The following is a 22,045-nucleotide window of genomic DNA, read 5'->3' as shown; positions in this document are numbered from 1 at the left end:
TTGTTGCTTGTAGATGTTGGTGGTGGGGGTTGTTGTTGCTTGTATATGCTGGCGAGGGTTGTGGTTGTAGAGGCTGGAGCGGGGGTGGTGGTTGTAGAGGCTGTATAGTTCTTCGCGAAGTGTGTATGTCAGGTGGTTGTGTGTGTGGTGTACGGAAACAGGGATGACACTGATCCACGCTATGGCTGCGTCAGGCATGTCAATGTGTCAAGGATGTTGGTATGTCAACTATGGCAATGTCAGGTATGTCAGCGTGTTTGTGTGTGTTATTCCCGAGTCAGGTATGGCAATGCGTCAAGTATGCCCGTTTCAGGTATACATCAGGTAAAGTTCAAACTTACAATTGTCAAAGGGTGTGTGTGTGTGTGTGTGTGTGTGTGTGTGTGTGTGTTAGAGGACCATAATACCAGCGCCAGTGAGCCACTTTATCTCATGAGAGCTCTACCTTGAGTGTGTTGTTGGTCTTTGCCAACACCGACCGGAGTCGTGTATACAACGGTTAGATCTCAAGTGATGTGGACCTTATACACAGTGATGCTTGCGTGACTGTGTGTGTGTGTGTGTGTGTGTGTGTGTGTGTGTGTGTGTGTGCTATAGGAGAACTCACTACGCCTCTGTAATGACCCAAGTAGCTGTCGAGGTCCCAGTAGACTTCACCGAGGCCAAGACGACAGCCAGGCCGCTGTTAACGCCCACAGCACTGACCAACACCACCACCGCCAGCAGCGAGGAGGAGGAGAGGGAGGGAGGGGGGAAGTTCTGATAATTCAACACATTACAACGCTGTCATCATCATCATCATCATCATAATATCGTCATCATCATTATCCTCATCATTGTCACCATCATCATCATCCTCCTCCTCCTCCTCCTCTTCATCATTATCATCATCGCGGGTTACCTAATAATTGACAAAAAGGGTACACACGAAAATTTCCGGCGCTTTGTTATTATTTCCCGGACATTCTAACGCCATTTTTACTTCCTGTAGTACTTTTATGTGTGTGTGTGTGTGTGTGTGTGTGTGTGTTTTAACGTATCAAGACATTTGGCTGACCTTTCACTCTTATCCACAACGCCTGCCGGCCTTGTCTCTCATCTACTGTCTGGTGTAACTGGCCGGCTGTCTGGCTAGTTTGTTAGCCGGCTGTCTGGCTGGTTTGTTAGTCGGCTGTTTGGCTGGTTTGTTAGCCGGTTGTTTGGTTGGTTGACTGGTTTGTTAGCCGGCTATCTATGTGGTTGACTGGGTTGGTTAGGGCACAAGGTAGTGAGTTTTAACTGTTATCTTTTGATAGGAACGCACAGAATGTAGGTTACTGGGTGAGGTGTACCGTGTGTGGGCTGAGTGAAAACAACAAAGTCTAGATGCCATAGTGACAAGTTGTGGTCTGTAACTCACTCTGTATCACCTGTGGAAAATAGGTGTTTGGTCCACAAGGGGGTAATGGGAGCGGAGATGCACTCGATCACCTTTAAATTTCCAAGTTAGGTGCTCGTGAACAACTGTGTCCGACCCTTAGGACAGGAGGTGCTCGCTGTATCCACTCATTCCCTGCAGTAAATTATTTTCAATCAAACTTTGGGCGCTGATATACTATTGAGGGTCACTAACCCCGCGGAACCAAATAAACACCCTGAAGGGCTCATCAACATCGCGACTGGTAAAATATTTCCTGATTTTTCTTTACAATCCAGTCCGTCGCTTTTGGCGCTACACATGAAGCTGTATGAATCACCTTGGCCAGATGGATCCTGCAGCGCTCCCTCAGAGCCACAGTGGGTGGTGACGATGTCTTTCCAGGAGACAGATCAAGGTGGGTCAGACACCATTGTTTGACATCTCTGGTGTGTTCCAGAGTCTTGGCCCACAAAGTGCACGACCAGTCTCAAAGATGCTGGTGCAGCATGAGGCGCCACCAGCAGTTTTCGTTTAAAATTTTGACACACGTATTACCAAGACTTAGTCTACTTTGAAACAGAAGTTTGTGGTAGAACAGTCAAACAGGTTGGTGCAACAGCCTCAGGTGATCACTATTCATGCTTATGCTAATTTGGGGTGTTCACCGGACTTCCAGCTTCATGTGCATTACTTGCATTGTCGACCAGTCTCGGAGTAATGAAATACACTTGGTATTGGACCAAACAGTATAGCACAACAATATTATGAAGAGTGCGACTTGGCCGTCAAGGGTCGGAAAAGTTTCTGGTGGATAATATTAGTTGAATTTAAACTCATCGCTGCCATTTTACAAAGTTGCTCGTCAGTAAATGAAAACAAAGCACAGCTGATAGACCTTCTTTGCCAACATGTCAAGAAGAACGGCCAGCAGTTGGCAGCCCATAGGAGGAAATGTACCACGGTCACCCATCCTGTGTGAGATCTTCACTATGACTGGAAGGATCCCAGAACCACGCACGAAGAGGCATTCACGCAGGAATGTATCAGTATGTGTGTATTACTTGTGGTGTCAGGTCCATTTGTGCTTCTTGTTCAGTTCTACACTCTGTAGTATCTGACCAATGAGTTATCAATGGTTGGAACCAGCTCTGATAGGCCGCCCCTCAGAGACTATGGTCTATTATGTGGGTCACTGGTGTGGAGAGTTTGGCGAAGACGCGTCACTCAGTGTTTCACATACGGGAACTATGTCAACTTAATACACCTACTGTAGGGAGGAAGTGATTCATAAAACAACTCTGTCCATCACTGTATGTTACCAATTCAAAGTGACGAAGGACATATCGGTGTCTAACTCATTGGTACCCAGTTGAAGTCCTTAGCACCTACTTCAGGAGATCTGTCCTGGATGCTGATTTACTTGGCCTTGATCCTAGGCACTGTGGATGGTCTCTTGATGACGCAGCTAAAATTCTTCTTCCTGTTCCTTTACCTCAGGATATATCACCTTCACCTGTGAGGTCCTTCAGATGGCCTTGTGTGGTTGTTGAACAGCACAGCCATCATCAACAGCTTGGTGTAGCTGTGCAGCCGCTCAGTAGTGGTGATTGGTATCATATAGGTAAGATTATGCGGCTGGGCTGTAGGTGTGTGTGTGTGTGGAGAGAGAGAGATATTCGTCGTAACAAGAGCCACAATATTTAAGATTAAATCTCTGACCTAAAAAAAATCCCATTTACAATAACACTGCATTAAATATAATCTTACAGAACAAATGACCTTTTCAAAATTACTATAACACACACCTGTTAAAGATATGATTGATGTTTTATTCATTTATTGGGTTTAATATTACTGTGTGATGCACAAGAGGAGGTAGAATGGGTAGATGTTACAGTGTGCTCTGGAGGACAACACAACACATCTTGACAAGTGACCTACATCCATGCTGGGGTGTTCCTGGTGCACCCTGGATGAAAAAGACGAACCTAACATGATCCAATAAGAGGTGATTGTATGACCCACATTTACAGAGTTGAAAGTTATATTTGGATAAAATACTTGGAAGGAGAAAGGAGTTCCATAAACGAGAATGTCCAGTGTGAAGTAAGTCATTGATTATAAAGTTGGGCTAAATGAAACTTGCACGACTCGGTTATTTGCGTCTCTATGAGTTAATGACTGGGGGGGGGGGGCTGCATTAGATCCACACGTAGTGTAAAACGATCTACTGTGAGGCTTAGCGTTGGCACTTGAGCAGAAGAATAGACTTTTGTGCAAGTTAATGCATCAGTCAGTAAAATGGTGAGAGTTACCGTGGGCATTGAAGAAGGAATAAACTCTTGTGTAGGTTACGAAGCAGGAAGGAGTAGAGAGATCACTGATGCAGACAGAGTATAAGGAGAGGTTAGGAACAAGATCTTTAAGGCATATACTTCAGCAGGGAACTACGGGGTGGATGTTTGGCTGGGAGACCTTGTTGCTATATCATCTCTAAAGCTTTGAGAAAAATATCAAGGGCAACAAGATTCGGGGAAGCTGTCTTAAGAGCACAGTGAAGGTTGTGTGAGTCAGGAGGGCGAGGAAGTCTGTTGTGGTGTTCCTCAAGGTGTCTCGGTAGTCGGAGTTGGTTTATGAATTTTTATCTTTAACTTGAAAAATGACTGAGGTAAGAGATGAGTTGGTAGTTGGAGGAAGAGTATGAATCACCTTTTTATGGCTGCACATTGGCTAATTTCCAAGACTAGAGAACAGTTTGAGAAATGTGAATGTGGGGACGGTGTAGATACTGAACATTAATTGCCAAGACTTTAGTACACGTGGGGGCAGTGTGGCCAGCACACGTATACAGGCAAACAAAACTGTGAGGCATAATAGCAAAATCCAGGAAGACTCGTAATTGTCTCTGCCATTGTCATACATCACACACCAGTTAGGAGTTTAGTATACGCCATCATTGGGTATTGGCACTGTCTTGTACCTTGGCACTGTTGGTTGAATGCTTGGTGTGACACCTATGGCCCTGTTGGTTGTATGGTTGGTGCCTGATGCGACTCCTGTCACTGTTAGTTGTATGTTTTATGGTTGGTGTGACCTTGGCACTGGCGCCGCAGAGTGCCGGAAATGAAATTGTAGGACGCCAGTTGTGTGTGTGGCTGGTTGATAGTGGGGCCACACACGGGGTTAAGCGGTACCGGTACACAATACTGATGGTGTTAGACGGGGTCAAGTGGTGCACAGTACATCCATTTACTCTCATTGTAACACAGGGTGCAGTGTTGCTCAACTCTTACGGAATTGCACAGGTTCTTGTTCTTAATTTTGGTGTTGCAGGATACCCACCCTTGATAAATGTTGCTTCAGAATACGACCTTTCATTAGTTACAATGCTGCAGGATCCCTACACTTATTAATACAGTTGGTATTGTTTGTACTGAATTATGATAACCAGATGTGTCTCATTATGGAAAGTTACCAGTATATACCACATACTGTACGGGAGATATCCACTTAAGGGGCCAGTTCACGGGTGCCACGATATACATTACTTAAGACCTGATATATTCTTGTACATGAAAAGTGTATCGTGAGGGACGCGACTGTGGGGGGGAGGGGGGTACACTTAACACCTCTTGCCCTCCTCCTAGCTGTCGGTTCCCTCGTGTGTCTCAGTGCCTTCCAGCCTGAGTGTGTTATGGTGGTCCTCTCTTACCCTCTCCTGCTCGAGTCGCCAGTAGTCGTAGGTCAGGTCACCACGTGCATAAACTACTTGGGAGTTGCGAATACCTGGTGATTGGGACTGTTTAACGAGGACTTACCAAGTGACTTGAAGCGCGGTGGTGGGTGGGTGGTTGACTGTGTTGGACGTCGGTTGTTGTCATGGTGACCAGGATCGTAATCACCTGGTTCATCTCTCTCAAGCACGGGACCGCCTCCACTGCCACCACCGCTGACAACACCAACGTCACCACCATCGGCTCTTTCACCACCATCCAGATTTTTTTTCAAGTATGGCCGCGGTGTAGAGTGTGTACAGGAGGTTAAGTTATGAGAATTCTTCATCAGTGAGATAAATTAGAACGTGTGTGTTTCTTGTCTTGTTCTCGGTCATATTTCACTTAACCTTTACCTCTGTTCATGTGATTATATTATGTAAATGGTTGTACAGTTCGGGTGACCTTTGTGGTTTTCATCGGGCACATTTGTACGCACAATTTATGGAGTGAAATATGATAAGGTGTGGTCTTTCTTTCTTTCTTTCTTTCTTTCTTTCTTTCTTTCTTTCTGTACATCCAAGAGGAGGAATGTTACTATTGTCATCTTACCCTCTGACCTGACTACCGACTGCTGCGGTGCTTTTTGAAGACTACTAGGGTCACTACCTAATAACCTGACTATTGTGGACTTGATCTCACCTTCCTCTACTGTATATATGCCTTGTTATGTATTTCTCCTTAGTCTGTACGTGAGGTGTATGGTCCGAGGTGTATATTCTGAAGGTGTATATTATTTTTTACGTATGTCGTGTCCGGTTCATAACTTCCCCTGCTGTTTTAAGGGAATTTCGGTGAGATTTAGGGAGAAATGTGTGACGTGATAAGATAATGGGTTATAATGTTCCAGTGTTACGGTCAAGACAATGGTGGGGATGATGGTGTAATACTAGGGAGTTGTTACTTTCACTCGCTCACTCGCTCGCTAACTCACTCACTCACTCACTCACTCGCTCGCTAACTCACTCACTCGCAATAACCTCTTTATATTTTGATTGGGGAGAAGTACCTCCTCCTCCCCTGTAACGAATTTTTTTTTATTTCTTTGTTTTGTTTAACTTAGTCTTCTCTTTCTTTCTTTCTCTTCTCTCATTTGTTCTTTTATCTCTCTTATCTTTCTTCACTTTCTCTCTGTCTGTCTCTCTATTTCTCTTCTTTCTGTCATCACTTCCCTGTTTTTTCTCACTTCGTCTCTCTTCTCTTTCTTTCTTTTCTCTCATTTTTTTCTTCTGTCTCTCTTCTCTTTCTCCACTTTCTCTCTGTCTGTCTCTCTCTATCTCTTCTTTCTGTCCTCACTTCCCTTTTCTTTTCTCTTTTCACTTCCCTCTCTTCTTTCTCTACTCACTTCTCTCTTCTCACCGTGGTTGGCAAGTATGGTTGAGCAGTCAGGTGTCCAGGGCTCTTCATTTATAGAGGTGAGGGTGAGCGCGAGAGCTGGCATCCCGGCCCAGCTTATACTATGCTAATATCGGGTAGCCAACCTGGCAAGCCACAAAGAACTTGATTATGGACGCCGGCCAGAGACGAGGTGTTTGGTGGTTGGCTGGGCGGCGGTGGTGGTGTTCCTAGGTTTGTTGGGGATGTACGTTATGTGGGGTGTATGGTATGTGGGGTGTATGGTATGTGGGATGTACGTTATGTGGGGTGTTCGTTATGTGGGGTGTACGTTATGTGGGGTGTTTGTTATGTGTGATGTACGTTATGTGGGGTGTTCGTTATGTGGGGTGTTCGTTATGTGGGGTGTACGTTATGTGGGGAGTTCGTTCTGTGGGGTGTACGTTATGTGGGGTGTGCGTTATGTGGGGTGTGCGTTATGTGGGGAGTTCGTTGTGTATGTTCATTATGTGGGGCTGTTCGTTATGTGGGCTGTTCGTTATGTGGGATGTACGTTATGTGGGGTGTATGTTATGTGGGGAGTTCGTTCTGTAGGGTGTATGTTATGTGGGGAGTTCGTTCTGTAGGGTGTATGTTATGTGGGAGGGTGTATGTTATGTGGGGAGTTCGTTCTGTAGGGTGTATGTTATGTGGGGAGTTCGTTCTGTAGGGTGTATGTTATGTGGGGTGTTCGTTATTTTGGGTTCATGTTCTATAGGCAGTGGTGTGGAGGCCAAGTACACGACGTGGCCAGATTACACGACCCAATATAATCAAACTACCTAAGCTAATCTAACCACCCATAAGTCATAGTGACACCCCAGCAGTCATAGTGTCTCACCCACATGACATAGTGTCACCCATAGCAATCACAGTACCAACCAAATCAATCATAGTGACACACACACACACACACACACACACACAGGGACGTGAGGTTGGTCATCACGGCTTTTTTTATTTATTTTTTTTTATTTTTTTTATTTTATTTATTTATTGGGCACACGTTAAGACAGCTAGTGGGAACAGCCCCCAGTTGATCAAGTCGTGACCCCAAGAAGCTAGTTGGCAGTCCTTCGGAATCGCTGACAGATAAAGGCCAGATAAACATGTTTACCGAGTCCAACTTGTGGCGTTAACCTCCGTAGCCGTTCTTAAGCGCACGGTGCGTTGAAGGGAAAAAATATCACCTGAATATAAGGTAAATCCAGCTTAATTGACCTGAAGATTAATCACCCTAACGCTACCTGGGGGATTAGTTTAGGAGAAGCCATTTGGGTGACTAAGTTAGGTTACGTTTAGGTTAAGGTGGTTAGGTTAACTTCGCATTAGGATGGTTAGGTTAGTTTTAGGATGGTTAGGTTAGGTTAAGCTAGTTTTATAGTTAGGTTTGGTTAGCATTAGGGTGGTTAGGTTAGGTTAGCGGTATAATTAGGTTAACATATCATTAAAAAGGTTAATCTTCAAGTTATAATAAACAAGACAGAAGCAGCCAGATGTGGGTCGGGTGATTCTTGGAATAATTATTGTGGGTATGAAGAACCGTGAATGATTATGTATATTTAGACCACAACACTTGGCTCGCATCTTGGTGGCTGGAGGGGGATTCTAAGTGGTGTTCTCGTGGTGGTAGTAGTAGTAGTAGTAGTGGCTGGCGGGGCTTCGAAGTGGTGTTCTCGTGGTGGTAGTAGTAGTAGTAGTAGTGGCTGGCGGGGCTTCGAAGTGGTGTTCTCGTGGTGGTAGTAGTAGTAGTAGTAGTGGCTGGCGGGGCTTCGAAGTGGTGTTCTCGTTGTAGTAGTGGTAGTGGCTGGCGGGGCTTCGAAGTGGTGTTCTCGAGGTGGTAGCAATTAAATGCAATGTTGTATATCTGGTGACCAAATGTGTTACCTATGTGCCTTTTGACCCGATGTGTAACCTGTGTACCTGGTGTGTACCTGATGTGTAACCTGTGTACCTGATGTGTAACCTGTGTACCTGGTGTGTACCTGATGTGTAACCTGTGTACCTGATGTGTAACCTGTGTACCTGGTGTGTACCTGATGTGTAACCTGTGCAATTAGTGACCGTTTATATACCTGGTGAACCTAATGTGTACCTGGTAGCGTGAGGTGTAACCTGTGTACTCAATGACCTATTATGTACCTGGTGACTCGGTTGTATACCTGGCCGTGGCGTGAGGGCTGTTGTGTGTACCTGGGCTGGCTGGCTGGCTGGCTGGTGGTTACCTTCACCCCGGGCCGTCAGGTATTTAAATACACCTGTCATGAATCAGTTGTTCTCTTGTTTATTTTCCACCTTTAGTTCTGTATATTTCCCTTCAGTATTGTATTTTCACCCTCTGCAGTATTTTTTCCCTCGGTGATGTATTTTCCCCCCTCAGCATTATATTTCCCCTCTCACTGTTGTATTTTTTCCCTCGGTGATGTATTTTTCCCCCTCAGCATTATATTTCCCCTCTCACTGTTGTATTTTTTCCCTCGGTAATGTATTTTCCCCCCTCAGCATTATATTTCCCCTCTCACTGTTGTATTTTTTCCCTCGGTGATGTATTTTCCCCCCTCATGTATTTTCCCCTCACTGTTTTTTTCCCTCGGTGATGTATTTTTCCCCCCTCAGCATTATATTTCCCCTCTCACTGTTGTATTTTTTCCCTCGGTAATGTATTTTCCCCCCTCAGCATTATATTTCCCCTCTCACTGTTGTATTTTTTCCCTCGGTGATGTATTTTCCCCCCTCAGCGTTATATTTCCCCTCTCACTGTTGTATTTTTTCCCTCGGTGATGTATTTTCCCCCACTCAACATTACTCTCCTCACTGTTGTATTTTTTCCCTCGGTAATGTATTTTCCCCCCTCAGCATTATATTTCCCCTCTCACTGTTGTATTTTTTCCCTCGGTGATGTATTTTCCCCCCTCAGCGTTATATTTCCCCTCTCACTGTTGTATTTTTTCCCTCGGTGATGTATTTTCCCCCCTCAGCATTATATTTCCCCTCTCACTGTTGTATTTGTTCCCTCGGCGATCTATCCACCCGTTTAGCCCCGGTAATTATGGGCCATTAATTTGCCTGTTTATTTTGCGTGGTCGCTGTACATACAAACCAAAATAATTATCTTAATTTGGTGTTAAACAATACGACACAACGGACGAAAGATTTTGACAACCCTACCGAGACAACAGGAGTCACAGTGTTCATTTGGAAATCCTTCGCTCTTATCAGTCAAGTTACCTTTTTGAGAGTGTGTACACGTTAAGTGGCCACCAGGTGATGTGTGTGTGTGTATGTGTGTGTTCCCTCCTTGTTCATCACCTGAAGATTACCCCCCCAGTTTATTTAACTTTAAGGTTAACTAACCTAACCTAATCTAATCTAGTCTAATCCAACTAACCTAAACTAATCTAATCTAGTTTAATTTAACCGTCCGGAGTGTTGTGTGTTTATGTGGGGGGTCATGTGTGTAGGTGGTGGGGGAGAGGATGTTATGTGGGGGGTCATGTGTGTAGGTGGTGGGGAGAGGATGTTATGTGGCAGGTCATGTGTGTAGGTGGTGGGGGAAGGATGTTATGTGGGGGTCATGTGTGTGTGTGGGTGGTGGGGGAGAGAGGATGTTGTGGGGGGTCACGTGTGGGTGGTGGGGAGAGGATGTTATGTGGGGGGTCACGTGTGTGTAGGTGGTGGGGAAGGATGTTATATGTGGGTCATGTGTAGGTGGTGGGGGAAGAGGATGTTATGTGGGGGTCATGTGTGTGGGTGGTGGGGGAGAGGATGTTATGTGGGGGTCATGTGTGTGGGTGGTGGGGAGAGGATGTTATGTGGGGGGTCATGTGTGTGTGTGGGTGGTGGGGGAGAGAGGGATGTTGTGGGGTCGTGTGTGGGTGGTGGGGAGAGGATGTTGTGTGGGGTCATGTGTGTAGGTGGTGGGGGAGAGAGGATGTTATGTGGGGTCATGTGTGTGTAGGTGGTGGGGAGAGGATGTTATGTGGGGGTCGTGTGTTTTAGGCAGAGAGGGGGATGAGTAGTGTGTGGGGTTGCAACGCCAGATGTGAGAGGGAGGTGGGTGGGTGGGTGGGGGGTGGGTGGTGGCATTTCCGGCAGAAGACATGACAACCACTGACCCTCTTCTCGCCCCCCCTTTCTATCACTAAGCCTACTTCCCACACACGTCTCCTAGCTGGCCTCCCACACGTCTCCTAGCTGGCCTCCCACACGTCTCCTAGCTCATCTTTCCTACATTTCTTAGCTCGCTTCCCACACGTCTCCTAGCTCTCCTCCCACACGTCTCCTAGTTCGCCTCCTCCACGTCTCCTAGTTCGCCTCCCCTACGTCTCCTATCTCGCCTCCTTCACGTCTCCTATCTCGCCTCCTTCACGTCTCCTATCTCGCCTCCTTCACGTCTCCTATCTCACCTCTAACCTCCCCTTCCTTCACTCTTATTTTTTTGTTGTCATGTTATCTCCCTCTCTCTCCGTGGTACCATTTTTTACTCTCTCTCTCTCTCTCTCTCTCTCTCTCTCTCTCTCTCTCTCTCTGCGTATGTAAATTTATAACCTTTGGCGTAAGTGTTTGGTGTTCGTACGGGTTAAAATAATAAACAGTTTCAACGTCGAGGAAACTTCTAGCTGTCAAATGCCGGAAAAAATTCGTTGTCTGTGTAGTGTAAAATGTCACTCTATGTGTAAGATTTAAACTGGATGACCCCTTTGTGTGTGTGTGTGTGTGTGTGTGTGTGTGTGTGTGTGCGCGTGTGTGCGTGCATGCCTCATTATCTGTGTGTGTGTACATCTCTCGTTATCTGTACAGTATATGTGTACGTCACTGTCTGCCCCCATGAGTGCACTAGTGATTTGTCTTCATTCAGTTGTTTATATTGACTTCATTCATTTGTTTGTATTGATTTCATTCATTTGTTTATATTGACTTCGTTCATTCTTTTATTTGTATTGACTTCATTCATTTGTTTACATTGACTTCGTTCATTCTTTTATTTGTATTGACTTCACTAATTTGTATTGACTTCATTCATTTGTTTGTATTGACTTCACTTGTTTATATTGACTTCATTCATTTGTTTGTTTTTATTTCATCATTACGTCATACATATAGTTATCAGTTAATTTACCCCACTATCATTACCACGTGCCTATTTATATTAGGTTAGTTTAGCATACGATAGGATAGGTTGGGTTAGGTTAGGATAGGTTGGGTTGGGTTAGGTTAGTCTAGGTTAGGATAGGTTGGGTTAGGTTAGGTGTTACGAGGGCTGTATACGTCATTGTGTGGTGGACGTGTACTGATTATAGGTAACCAGCTGTTTCACTGGTTATATATTGCTTGTATAATCCACTGAGCCTGTACCTATAATGGAATAGCTATACAGTACGCTCCTTGTGTCCCAGTGAACCTTTTGGTCTCACTGGGAATGCTAACCTAACACTCAGACTCGAGGATAATCGTAACCTAACTCTATTACTTGAAGATAATCGAAACCTAACACTATTACTTGAAGATAATCGTAACCTAACACTATTACTTGAAGATAATCGTAACTTAACACTATTACTTGAAGATAATCGTAACCTAACACTATTACTTGAAGATAATCGTAACCTAACACTATTACTTGAAGATAATCGTAACTTAACACTATTACTTGAAGATAATCGTAACCTAACACTTAATACTCAAAAGACTCGTTAATTAACGCTGGTCTTCTCTCCTCCAGGTGTGCGTGGCGACATCAGCGAAGATGGTCGCTCCATGTGTGCCTACTACAAGAGGGATGAGGCGCCTCGCGAGACGGGGATGACGGTGGCGGATGCTGTGCCAGGCAAGGAGCTCCTGCTGTTCGACGATCAGGGTAACCAAGCCGTCCTGTGTGCCGCCGCTGACTCCTGCTTCTCCTACTGGACCTACCAGCAGACCGACAACGAGACCTCTATCTCGTGGATCACCAGAGGTCAGTCTCGCTGTGTTTGACCCCTAGCTGTAAGGTCACCACGACACATCACACACTGTAAGGTCACCACGACACATCACACACTGTAAGGTCACCACGACACATCACACAATGTAAGGTCACCACGACACATCACACACTGTAAGGTCACCACGACACATCACACACTGTAAGGTCACCACGATACATCACACAATGTAAGGTCACCACGACACATCACACACACTGTAAGGTCACCACGACACATCACACACTGTAAGGTCACCACGACACATCACACACTGTAAGGTCACCACGACACATCACACACTGTAAGGTCACCACGATACATCACACAATGTAAGGTCACCACGACACATCACACACACTGTAAGGTCACCACGACACATCACACACTGTAAGGTCACCACGACACATCACACACTGTAAGGTCACCACGACACATCACACACTGTAAGGTTACCACTACACACCAGACATATTTTTGTCTGCTATCCGCGGCCATAGTTTTTAAGATAAGAGCTGTGTGTTTATGTAATTGAAGGTGTACTCTGGGGGAAGGTCGGTGCCCCTTGAAATTTGGTTTGGTTAGGTTAGGCACCCCGGATAGTTTAAGGTACAGTGAAATGTGGGGGAAGGTAATGTAGCAAAATATTTCAGTTCAAATACAGTATCAGAAAGGAAAGGAAATTACAGTGAGTATTCCTGTTTTCTATGATTCGTGTAAGATTTTTACAGTGGTTGGAGTAGAGCTGCTGTTGTATCGTTTTGTGGGAGGTCGTGTGGGTAATTCGTGGACGAGGAACCTCAGGTGGCAGAAGGCGTGGGGGCGAGTTTATTGGCATCCTCTTTCTTTCTGTGTAAGGTGAAGCGTAAAGAATTAAGAGTCACCCAACAGGAAAGTGTGGCTGGTGTAACATCTTTGTCTCAAACTGACATAAAGGTCACGATGATGACCAGAGGACTGAGAGGGCCACTGTACTGAGTGCCTCTTGATCGGTGGTGTGAGGGAGATAGTGTGTTGTGTGAGAGAGCCAGCCGGTCGTGATGAGTGCGTGGGTAGTGTGAGCTTCATGACTAATCGATGATCATGTGTGATGTGTTGGGGATTTTGTCTTGGTTGTCATCACCACCACCACACCCTTTGCTTGCTCTCCCTTTCTCCCCTTTGCACCCCTTCCTCCCCTCTCCCGCTCTCTCCCCCCCCCCTTCCTCCCCCTCTGCACCCTTTCCTCCTCTTCCCCCTTCTGCACCCTTTCCTCCTCTTTCCCTCTTTGCATCCTATCTTCCTCACTGTACCCCTTCCTCCCCTCTCTTCCCTGTCTCTCTTCTGCTCTCCCACCTTCCCATCCTCCCCCTTGCCTCTCTATCCTTCCCTCTATTTTTTTCAAGCGCTCCTGTTCTTTTCGTTTCCTCACCTCTCCTCCTCCTTTCTCCCATTACTCCTTACACCCACCTCTTCCTTCTCTCTTCCTCATTTATTCACCCCCCTTCCTCCTGCTTCCTCATTTTGTTGTGGTCTTCTCCTTCACCCTTCCCACGCCCGTCTCATCTCCTCTCCTTTCCTCCTCTCCTTGTTCCCGGCATGGCGTCAGGTTTATTGACTGATGTAGTGTGCAGGTGTGTCCCATGAGTCAGGTGTAGTGTGCAGGTGTGTCTCATGAGTCAGGTGTAGTGTGCAGGTGTGTCTCATGAGTCAGGTGTTGTGTTCAGGTGTGTTTTATCAACCAGGTGTGTGTTCTATTATTCAGAGGTAGTGTGCAGGTTTGTCTCGTGAGTCAGGTGTAGTGTGCAGGTGTGTCCCATCCACCAGGTGTAGTATGCAAGTGTGTGTCATTAGCAAGTGCATTTTGACGACAATTTCAACACGACTCCCACACAATGACGCATACATACATACATACATACATACATGACATTCTTGGCCGTAACCCTTTCATTACTGGACGTTAATATTAATCCTTGGATAACCTAACCTAACCCAACCCTAGACGTTTTATTCAGCACAGAGCCACCTAGTACTCAAGGGGTTAATAAACGGCCAAGTGCTCGATATAACCGATTGGGAACAGTAATAGTTGTCAGGTTTGTTGATGGATGTTGTTGTTGTTAACTCGAGAAAAATCAACGAAAACATTGTGTTGTGTTTATGTAGTGGTGATGGTCTCTCTCTCAGAGCTAAATCATATTTTGAAAGTAGAAATTGCGAGGTCCTGTAAAAATGTCACAGGCTCCTATGTTTAGTATATACTGTGGCCATAGGCTCACTCCTATATACAGTATAGAGGCTGGCCATAGACTCTCCCTGAATATAAAACCCAGGAGGCTTCATACTGCACACATATAGATCCCATTTGCGTAGAGGATGTGGCCTTAGGCTCCCACCTTGTACATAATACCAAGAGACTCCTTTTACACAGTGCAAAAGAGGTTCCCTTGTATAGAGGGTGGCCTGAGGCTCCCCTTGTATATACAGCGGGGAGAGGCAAACACGGAGGAGAGGGCGGGCTGGCCAGCTGACAGTGTCCGCTGTTTGGTTCATCAATAGCCGCTGTTATCATTGAATTCAGCATCCGGGTTTACCTAGCAGAGGAGCAAGAGCCGATTACCTTCTTTTATGACGCGGGCTAGTTTGTCTTGTGGCGCTCTGTTGTGGTAGTTGTGGTGCTTGTGTGGTATGTGGTGCTGTGTTGTGGGGGTTGTGGTGCTGTATTGTGGTAGTTGTGGTGCTTGTGTGGTATGTGGTGCTGTGTTGTGGGGGTTGTGGTGCTGTATTGTGGTAGTTGTGGTGCTTGTGTGGTATGTGGTGCTGTGTTGTGGGGGTTGTGGTGCTGTGTTGTGGTAGTTGTGATGGTTTTCGTTATGGTACCCATGGTGGTGGTGTACTGTACTGTGATAATGAGCCTTTGTGTGTGTGGTAGCTAAGTGTGTGGTGATATGTATTGTGGTATGGTGGAAATGTGTTGGGTGAGATGTGGTGTGATATTACATGATAGTGGGGCTTCTCATCGGTGGAGTGGAGGGGGGGGGGAGGCAGGGCAAGAAGGAAATGGTTTTAAGGAGGAGGTGAAGAAAGAGTTTGAGGAGGTGGAGAGAATGTGCAGGAGGAGGAGGAGAGGGGTGGAAGAAGAGTTGGAGGTGGATAATGAATTAGAGAAGGAGGAATACAATGGGTGGAGGAGGAGGAGGGAGAAGAGGTGGAGGAGAAAGAAGAGGAGGAGGAGGAAGAGGTAACAAGAGGGAGTGAACATTGAAGGCAGCCCAACAGCACCTCCTTCAGCCTCGCCGGATTTCACGTAACCTGGTGAATGCTGCCATTGTTGTTTACCGCTGGCAGGCTGGTGTGTGTGTGTGTGTGTGTGTGTGTGTGTGTGTGTGTTTTAAACGTATACATTGCCTGCCTGGATAACCAAATATGTCCTATCCACATCACCCTCTCTCTACACACAATAACACTACCATAACTCTCTCTCTCTCTCGTGCCACCAATTTGTTTCTGGACACATCCTTCACCACACTTCTTGCATCACGTCAGTCATTATATACCACACACACCACACCCACCTTAACCACTCTCCTCCGTTTTCTGTACTCCTCTGTTTTCTTTACTCCCGTTTTCTCTATTCTCCTCCAATTTCTTTACTCTCCTCCATTTTTCCGTTTTCTTTATTCTGTTTTCTTTGTTCTCCGTTTTCTATATAAACTTTTCCTTCCTATTCTATGATATTTATTTACGTTTCAATTGCACTTATTTTTATTTATTTATTTACCATTTAATCTCCTTTATCTTATCCCACTTATTTTTATTATTATTATTATTATTATTATTTTGTGGTTACGCGTTCGTTGTCATTCCATTGTCCAGGTATGAAAAATAACCTGGGCTTCCTGGCGAGTTAATTTTTTTTTGTGTGAACTATAGATAAGGGATCGTGTTGGTTACTGCTCCCCACCAGATCTTGTATGGTAAGGTGGTTGTTGTTTTTCTCTCCTTTGTTGGGCTTCTCTCTCTCTGTTTTTGTCTATCTATCCATCTATCTGTCTGTCTATCTATCTATATGTCAATCGTATCTATCTATCTATCTGTCTCCTTTAGGCGTCCTGAATACTGGACATGTTGACGCCGTGTGTGTGTGTGTGTGTGTGTGTGTGTGTGTGTGTCATCATCATCTAATTTAGACTTGTGTATACGTCTTTGTTTACATGTTCATTTTATCATAATTCCAAGGCGAAGCTAGCTCTCTCTCTCTCTCTCTCTCTCTCTCTCTCTCTCTCTCCCTCTCTCTCTCTCTCTCTCTCTCTCTATGGTAATGAATAAAGGTCACACCTACTGATGCCTCTCACTTCTCAAGGTCGCCAAGAGAGGATAAGAGACGATGAGACCATAGAAAGGCCGCCTCTTGGGGGTACTGGCCACTGCATGTGTGTGTGTGGGGGAGGGGGTGTGTAGTTAGTTATGTGTGGTGGGAGGGTAGTAGTGGTTGTTGTGTGTGGGGGTAGTAGTGGTTGTTTGTGTGTGGGGGTAGTAGTGGTTGTTTGTGTGTGGGGGTAGTAGTGGTTGTTTGTGTGGGGGTAGTAGTGGTTGTTTGTGTGGGGGGTAGTAGTGGTTGTTTGTGTGTGGGGGGTAGTAGTGGTTGTTTGTGTGTAGGGGTAGTAGTGGTTGTTTGTGTGTGGGGGTAGTAGTGGTTGTTTGTGTGTGGGGGTAGTAGTGGTTGTTTGTGTGTGGGGGGTAGTAGTGGTTGTTTGTGTGTGGGGTAGTAGTGGTTGTTTGTGTGTGGGGGTAGTAGTGGTTGTTTGTGTGTGTGGGGGTAGTAGTGGTTGTTTGTGTGTGGGGGTAGTAGTGGTTGTTTGTGTGTGGGGGTAGTAGTGGTTGTTTGTGTGTGGGGGTAGTAGTGGTTGTTTGTGGGGGTAGTAGTGGTTGTTTGTGTGTGGGGTAGTAGTGGTTGTTTTGTGTGTGTGGGGGTAGTAGTGGTTGTTTGTGTGTGGGGTAGTAGTGGTTGTTTGTGTGTGGGGGTAGTAGTGGTTGTGTGTGGGAGTAGTAGTGGTTGTTTTGTGTGTGGGAGTAGTAGTGGTTGTTTGTGTGGGGGTAGTAGTGGTTGTTTGTGTGTGGGGGGTAGTAGTGGTTGTTTGTGTGGGAGCAATAGTGGTTGTTTGTATATGGGGGTGGTGGTTGTTTGTGTGTGGGGTGTAGTGGTTGTCTGTGTGTGGGGTGGTAGCGGCTGGTAATGAGTGTGGTAGTAGTAATTGGTAGTGAGTTTGGAAGTGTAGTAACAATAGTAATTGACTTATGTGGTAGTGACAGCGTTTGTGGTAACATGTGGTAGAGTGACTGTGTATATGTGTGTGTTAGGTAATATTATAGTGATGACAGTGCGTGTGTGTGGTAGCATGTGGTGGTGACAGTGCGTGTGATAGTGACATGGTCGTGGTCCTGGTGGTAATATAATTATGGCTGAGTGAGGGAGAGGGGAGGAAAGAGGGGTGGGAGAGGGGGTTGAACTGGTAATAGTGAACGAGTGAATGATGGATGAATGGTTGTGACTGTAACCAGGGTAATGACTGTGGCAGTGATTGTTAATGGTGGTTGTGGTTGTAAATTGTGGCCAGCTGCACCAACACGCCCCCAATGGTATGTGTCTGTGTGTGCCTGTGTGTGTGTTTGTGTGAGCCACTTATAGGGCACTAAGAGGCAGGGCTGATCCTCTCGTTATCACACACACACACACTACCCAAGAGACTCACTCATACCTCCTGGGAATCTGTATAATTCACACTGTAAAAATTAGAAGGATTTGTATATCAGCAGCGGGGTAACTTCTCAAGAGCGCCCACAGTCAAAATCAGTATCTTTACGGCTGGGGATCGATGAATTTCACAATGAACACTGTAACTCCTGCTGTCTCGGTAGGGTTGTCAAATCCTTCGTCTGTTGTGTCATATTGTCTAACGCACACTTGTGATGGATGGGGACAGGTCTTGTGTGCTCATTCAGTGTGTTAAAACGACATAGAACACACGACAGGTTAGTTAGGTTAGGTAACACATACTTGAACAGGCTTTACACACACACACACACACACACACACACACACACACACACACACACACACACACACACACTCTCTCTCTCTCTCACACACGAATACGTCCGCTCACACTTCAACTCATAAACATACATGAAAGAATGAGAGGTATTAAGAGATTTTGGGAGGAGGAGATGGTGGTGGTATAAGGAAGCACAAAAGGGAGGTGTCATGGGGGGAGGAAGGCACAAGGAGGAGATGGTAGAAGAAGGAGGAGAGGGTGATGCAGGCACAAGAAGGGAGGAAGGAGGGAGGTGGGAAGCACAAGGAGGTGGTAGGAGGGAGGGAGGCACAAGGAGGAGGTGGTATAGAGGGAGGGGGAGGCGCAAGAAGGAGGTGGTGAGGGTGAGACACAAGAAGGCAGTGTTAGTGGGTCGTCCTTCACACTCCTTGACCTTCTTGTATTTATTACGATAACTCGCCAGGTTTCTAATGTCGGGCCTGACGAACTGCCTAACTGAGGGCTCTTGAAGTCCTTACTGCTGCTACTCCCTCCTTCCCCCCTCCTTCACCTCTTCCTCCCTCTGACCTCTTTCTCCTCCTGCTACTCCTTCCCCCTCACCTCTCCCTCCTCCCGCTTCACCTTCTTGCTCCCACTGACCTCTTTCTCCTCCTGCTGCTACTCCTTCCCCTCACCTCCCTCCTCCTCCCTTCACCTCTGCTCCCCGCTGACCTCTTTCTCCTCCTGTTGCTATCTTCCTCCTTTCCCTCAACCTCTTCCTGCTCCCTGACTCCTCCTCCCCCCCTCACCTCTTCTGCTCCCGCTGACCTCTTTCTCCTCCTGCTGCTACCCTTCCCCCTCACCTCTCCTCCTCCCCTCTTCACCTCTTCTGCTCCCGCTGACCTCCTCCTCCCCCCCCACCTCTTCCCTGTCCCTGCTGACCTTTCTCCTCCTGCTGCTACTCCTTCCCCTCACCTTCCCTCCTCCCCTTCACCTCTTCCTGCTCCTCTGACCTCCTCCTCCCCCTCACCTCTTCCTGCTGCTCTTACATTACTCCTCCTCCTCTCATATGAAGAGGAAAAGAAAACAGATACACTGGTCACATAATTAAGGGTTGGGTGGACAATGGTGGTAGACGTATTGGTGGGTGACATTGAGGTTAGGGAGGCCAGGGAGAAGGCAGAGGCTGAGAAAAATGAATGAAATTGAAATGTGTGGTCCTGGCAGATGCAAATTCTGGACCTGATTGAAACACGTCTGGAGAGGGGCCATAGTAAACACGTCTGAGTGGGGGGCACAGTGAACACGCCTGAGGTATGCATAATGAATACGTTTAGGGGGGCCAAATTGAACACGTCTGGAGGGGGGCATATTGAACACGCTGGAGGTAATATATTGAACACGTCTGAGGGGCCCCATTTTGAACAACGTCTCACGTCTGGAGGGTTGGCCATGGTCACCAACACTCAGATAAAGGATGACACCCCCCGCCTCTTCCCCTTGATACAACGGATCTGTTTTTGCCATCTGTTTGGTAACCTGTGCAGATGATACTTGTAAGTGTATTCGTTGTAGGTGTACAGGTGGTGGTGTGTGTGTACAGGTGGTGGTGTTGTGGGTGTACAGGTGGTGTTGAGGGTGTACAGCTGGCGGGGAGCGAGAGCATAACTCGGGCGCGCCAGTTTGCTTAGTCAAGTAATGATTTACGACCATAACGTGACTGCCCAGACAGAGGGCTGCCACGGAGGTACGGTGGTGGGCACGGCGCTGTTACGGTGATGGACACAGCGCTGTTACGGTGATGGGCACGGCACTGTTACGGTGATGGTTACAGCGCTGGAAACCGTTTATTTAGCCAGAAAAGTTCAGATACCGGTGGATAATATCGACAATATTAACATGGCTGAGCCAGTTGAGAACGCTGTTACGGTGATGGGCACGGCACTGTTACGTTGATGGCACGGCACTGTTACGTTGATGGGGGCGCTGTTACGGTGATGGGCACGGCATTGTTACGGTGACACAGCACTGTGACGGTGATGGGCACGGCACTGTTACAGTGATGGGCACGGCACTGTACGGTGATGGGCACGGCACTGTTACGGTGATGGGCACGCACCAGAGTAACTATGACGAGTACAGAGGTGACACGGAGATCCAGATACTTTAGTTTGTCTCAGCCCCTACACAGTGAGTTTTAGGGGTGGTGGAGAGGGGGAGGGGTAGAGGAGAGGGAGGGGTTAGAGGAGGAGGGGGAGTATACTGTTGGAGAAAACAAACACCGGGGTGGACCATAAAGCCCCACTGACCACCACCATCACCGTTCCTCTCTCTCTCACCACACACACACACGGCGCCACTATTGGTTTCCGGAGCAATCACGGGGTAATGTTTGGGGGCTGGTGCGGGGGGTCATATCTCGGGTACTCCCACGAGGGCAAATACTGAGGGCGTAGGGGCTCTGGCTATTTCTGAGGCCATGTTGGGACCACTACGGGCCATCTCAGGACCCCACACGGTGCCTGGGAGGCGGGTGATCTGCATGCAGGTGGCTCTCACATACGTAGCTTCTCCCTTCCCAATTTGCAAACTAAACCCCGTCCACCTCCATCCCAGTCCCTCCCTTCCTCCGCTCACTTTATTTTCCCTGTCCCATGTCTCTTCCGTTTATCATCCTGTTGCGTTTCCCTCCCCCTCACTTCCTCTTCCAAACTGAGGTGTCATCCTCCAGGCCTTTTTCTCCTGACTCCGCCGGGCCTTGGTCAAATCCACTGCCCCCCTCCTCCCCTCCTCCCCCTCCGTCTCCCCCCTCCTTTTTCCTCGCCTCCTCCCCCCCCCTCTTTCCTCCCCCCTCCTCTTTCCCCTTTCTGGGACTATTCACCAACCCCCATCCTCTACCTCACCCTCTACATCACCCTCTCACCCCTACCCCACCCCCCCACTTCTTCCCCTCACCCCACCCCACCCCCACCCCCACCCCATCCACCTCCTCCCCCCACTCCCCCACCTCCCCCCCCCCACCTCCCCACTCCACTCCCCAAATCTCCCTCACACCCAACGTCTCCCACCCCCCCCCACCACCCCACCTCCACTCCCACATCTTCCCCACACCCCCACGTCTCCCCCCACCCCCCCACCCCACCCCACCCTCCACTTCCACATCTCCCCTCACACTCCCCCACGTCTTCCCCCTCCACCTCCCCCCCCCACCCACTCTACCCCTACCTCCACCCCCACATCTTCCCCCACACTCCCCACGTCCCTCCACCTCCCCCTCACTCCCCCACTCTACTCCCACCCACTCCCCACATCTTCCCCTCACACCCCCCACGTCTTCCCCTCCACCTCCCCCCACCTCTACCCTACCTCCCACCCTACATCTTCCCTTACACTCCCCACCTCTTGCCCCTACCTTCCCCTACCCTCCATCTCTACCCTTACCTCCATGGAGACTTTCATTGATTTACGTAACGACACACAAATATCCTTAGAGTAATCAGCACCCACACCAATGTGGGA

The 22,045-nt window shown here is 47.4% G+C and overlaps 1 protein-coding gene across 1 annotated transcript in view; it reads left to right on the top strand.

The window, feature by feature from the left end:
- LOC121870633 overlaps window positions 1-22,045 on the top strand; it is a 107,765-nt gene that overhangs the window by 33,867 nt on the left and 51,853 nt on the right. Inside the window, exon 2 of the mRNA XM_042372494.1 lies at window positions 12,269-12,502. The gene's annotated coding sequence lies outside the window, so the exon portion shown is untranslated. The remainder of the gene's footprint in view (window positions 1-12,268; window positions 12,503-22,045) is intronic.

This window comes from Homarus americanus, unplaced genomic scaffold (assembly GCF_018991925.1).
Source record: "Homarus americanus isolate GMGI-L3 unplaced genomic scaffold, GMGI_Hamer_2.0 scaffold56333, whole genome shotgun sequence".
In the NCBI taxonomy this organism is placed as follows: domain Eukaryota; kingdom Metazoa; phylum Arthropoda; class Malacostraca; order Decapoda; family Nephropidae; genus Homarus; species Homarus americanus.
Note: the sequence above shows the minus strand (reverse complement) of the source record. Positions and strands in the feature narration are given on the sequence as shown.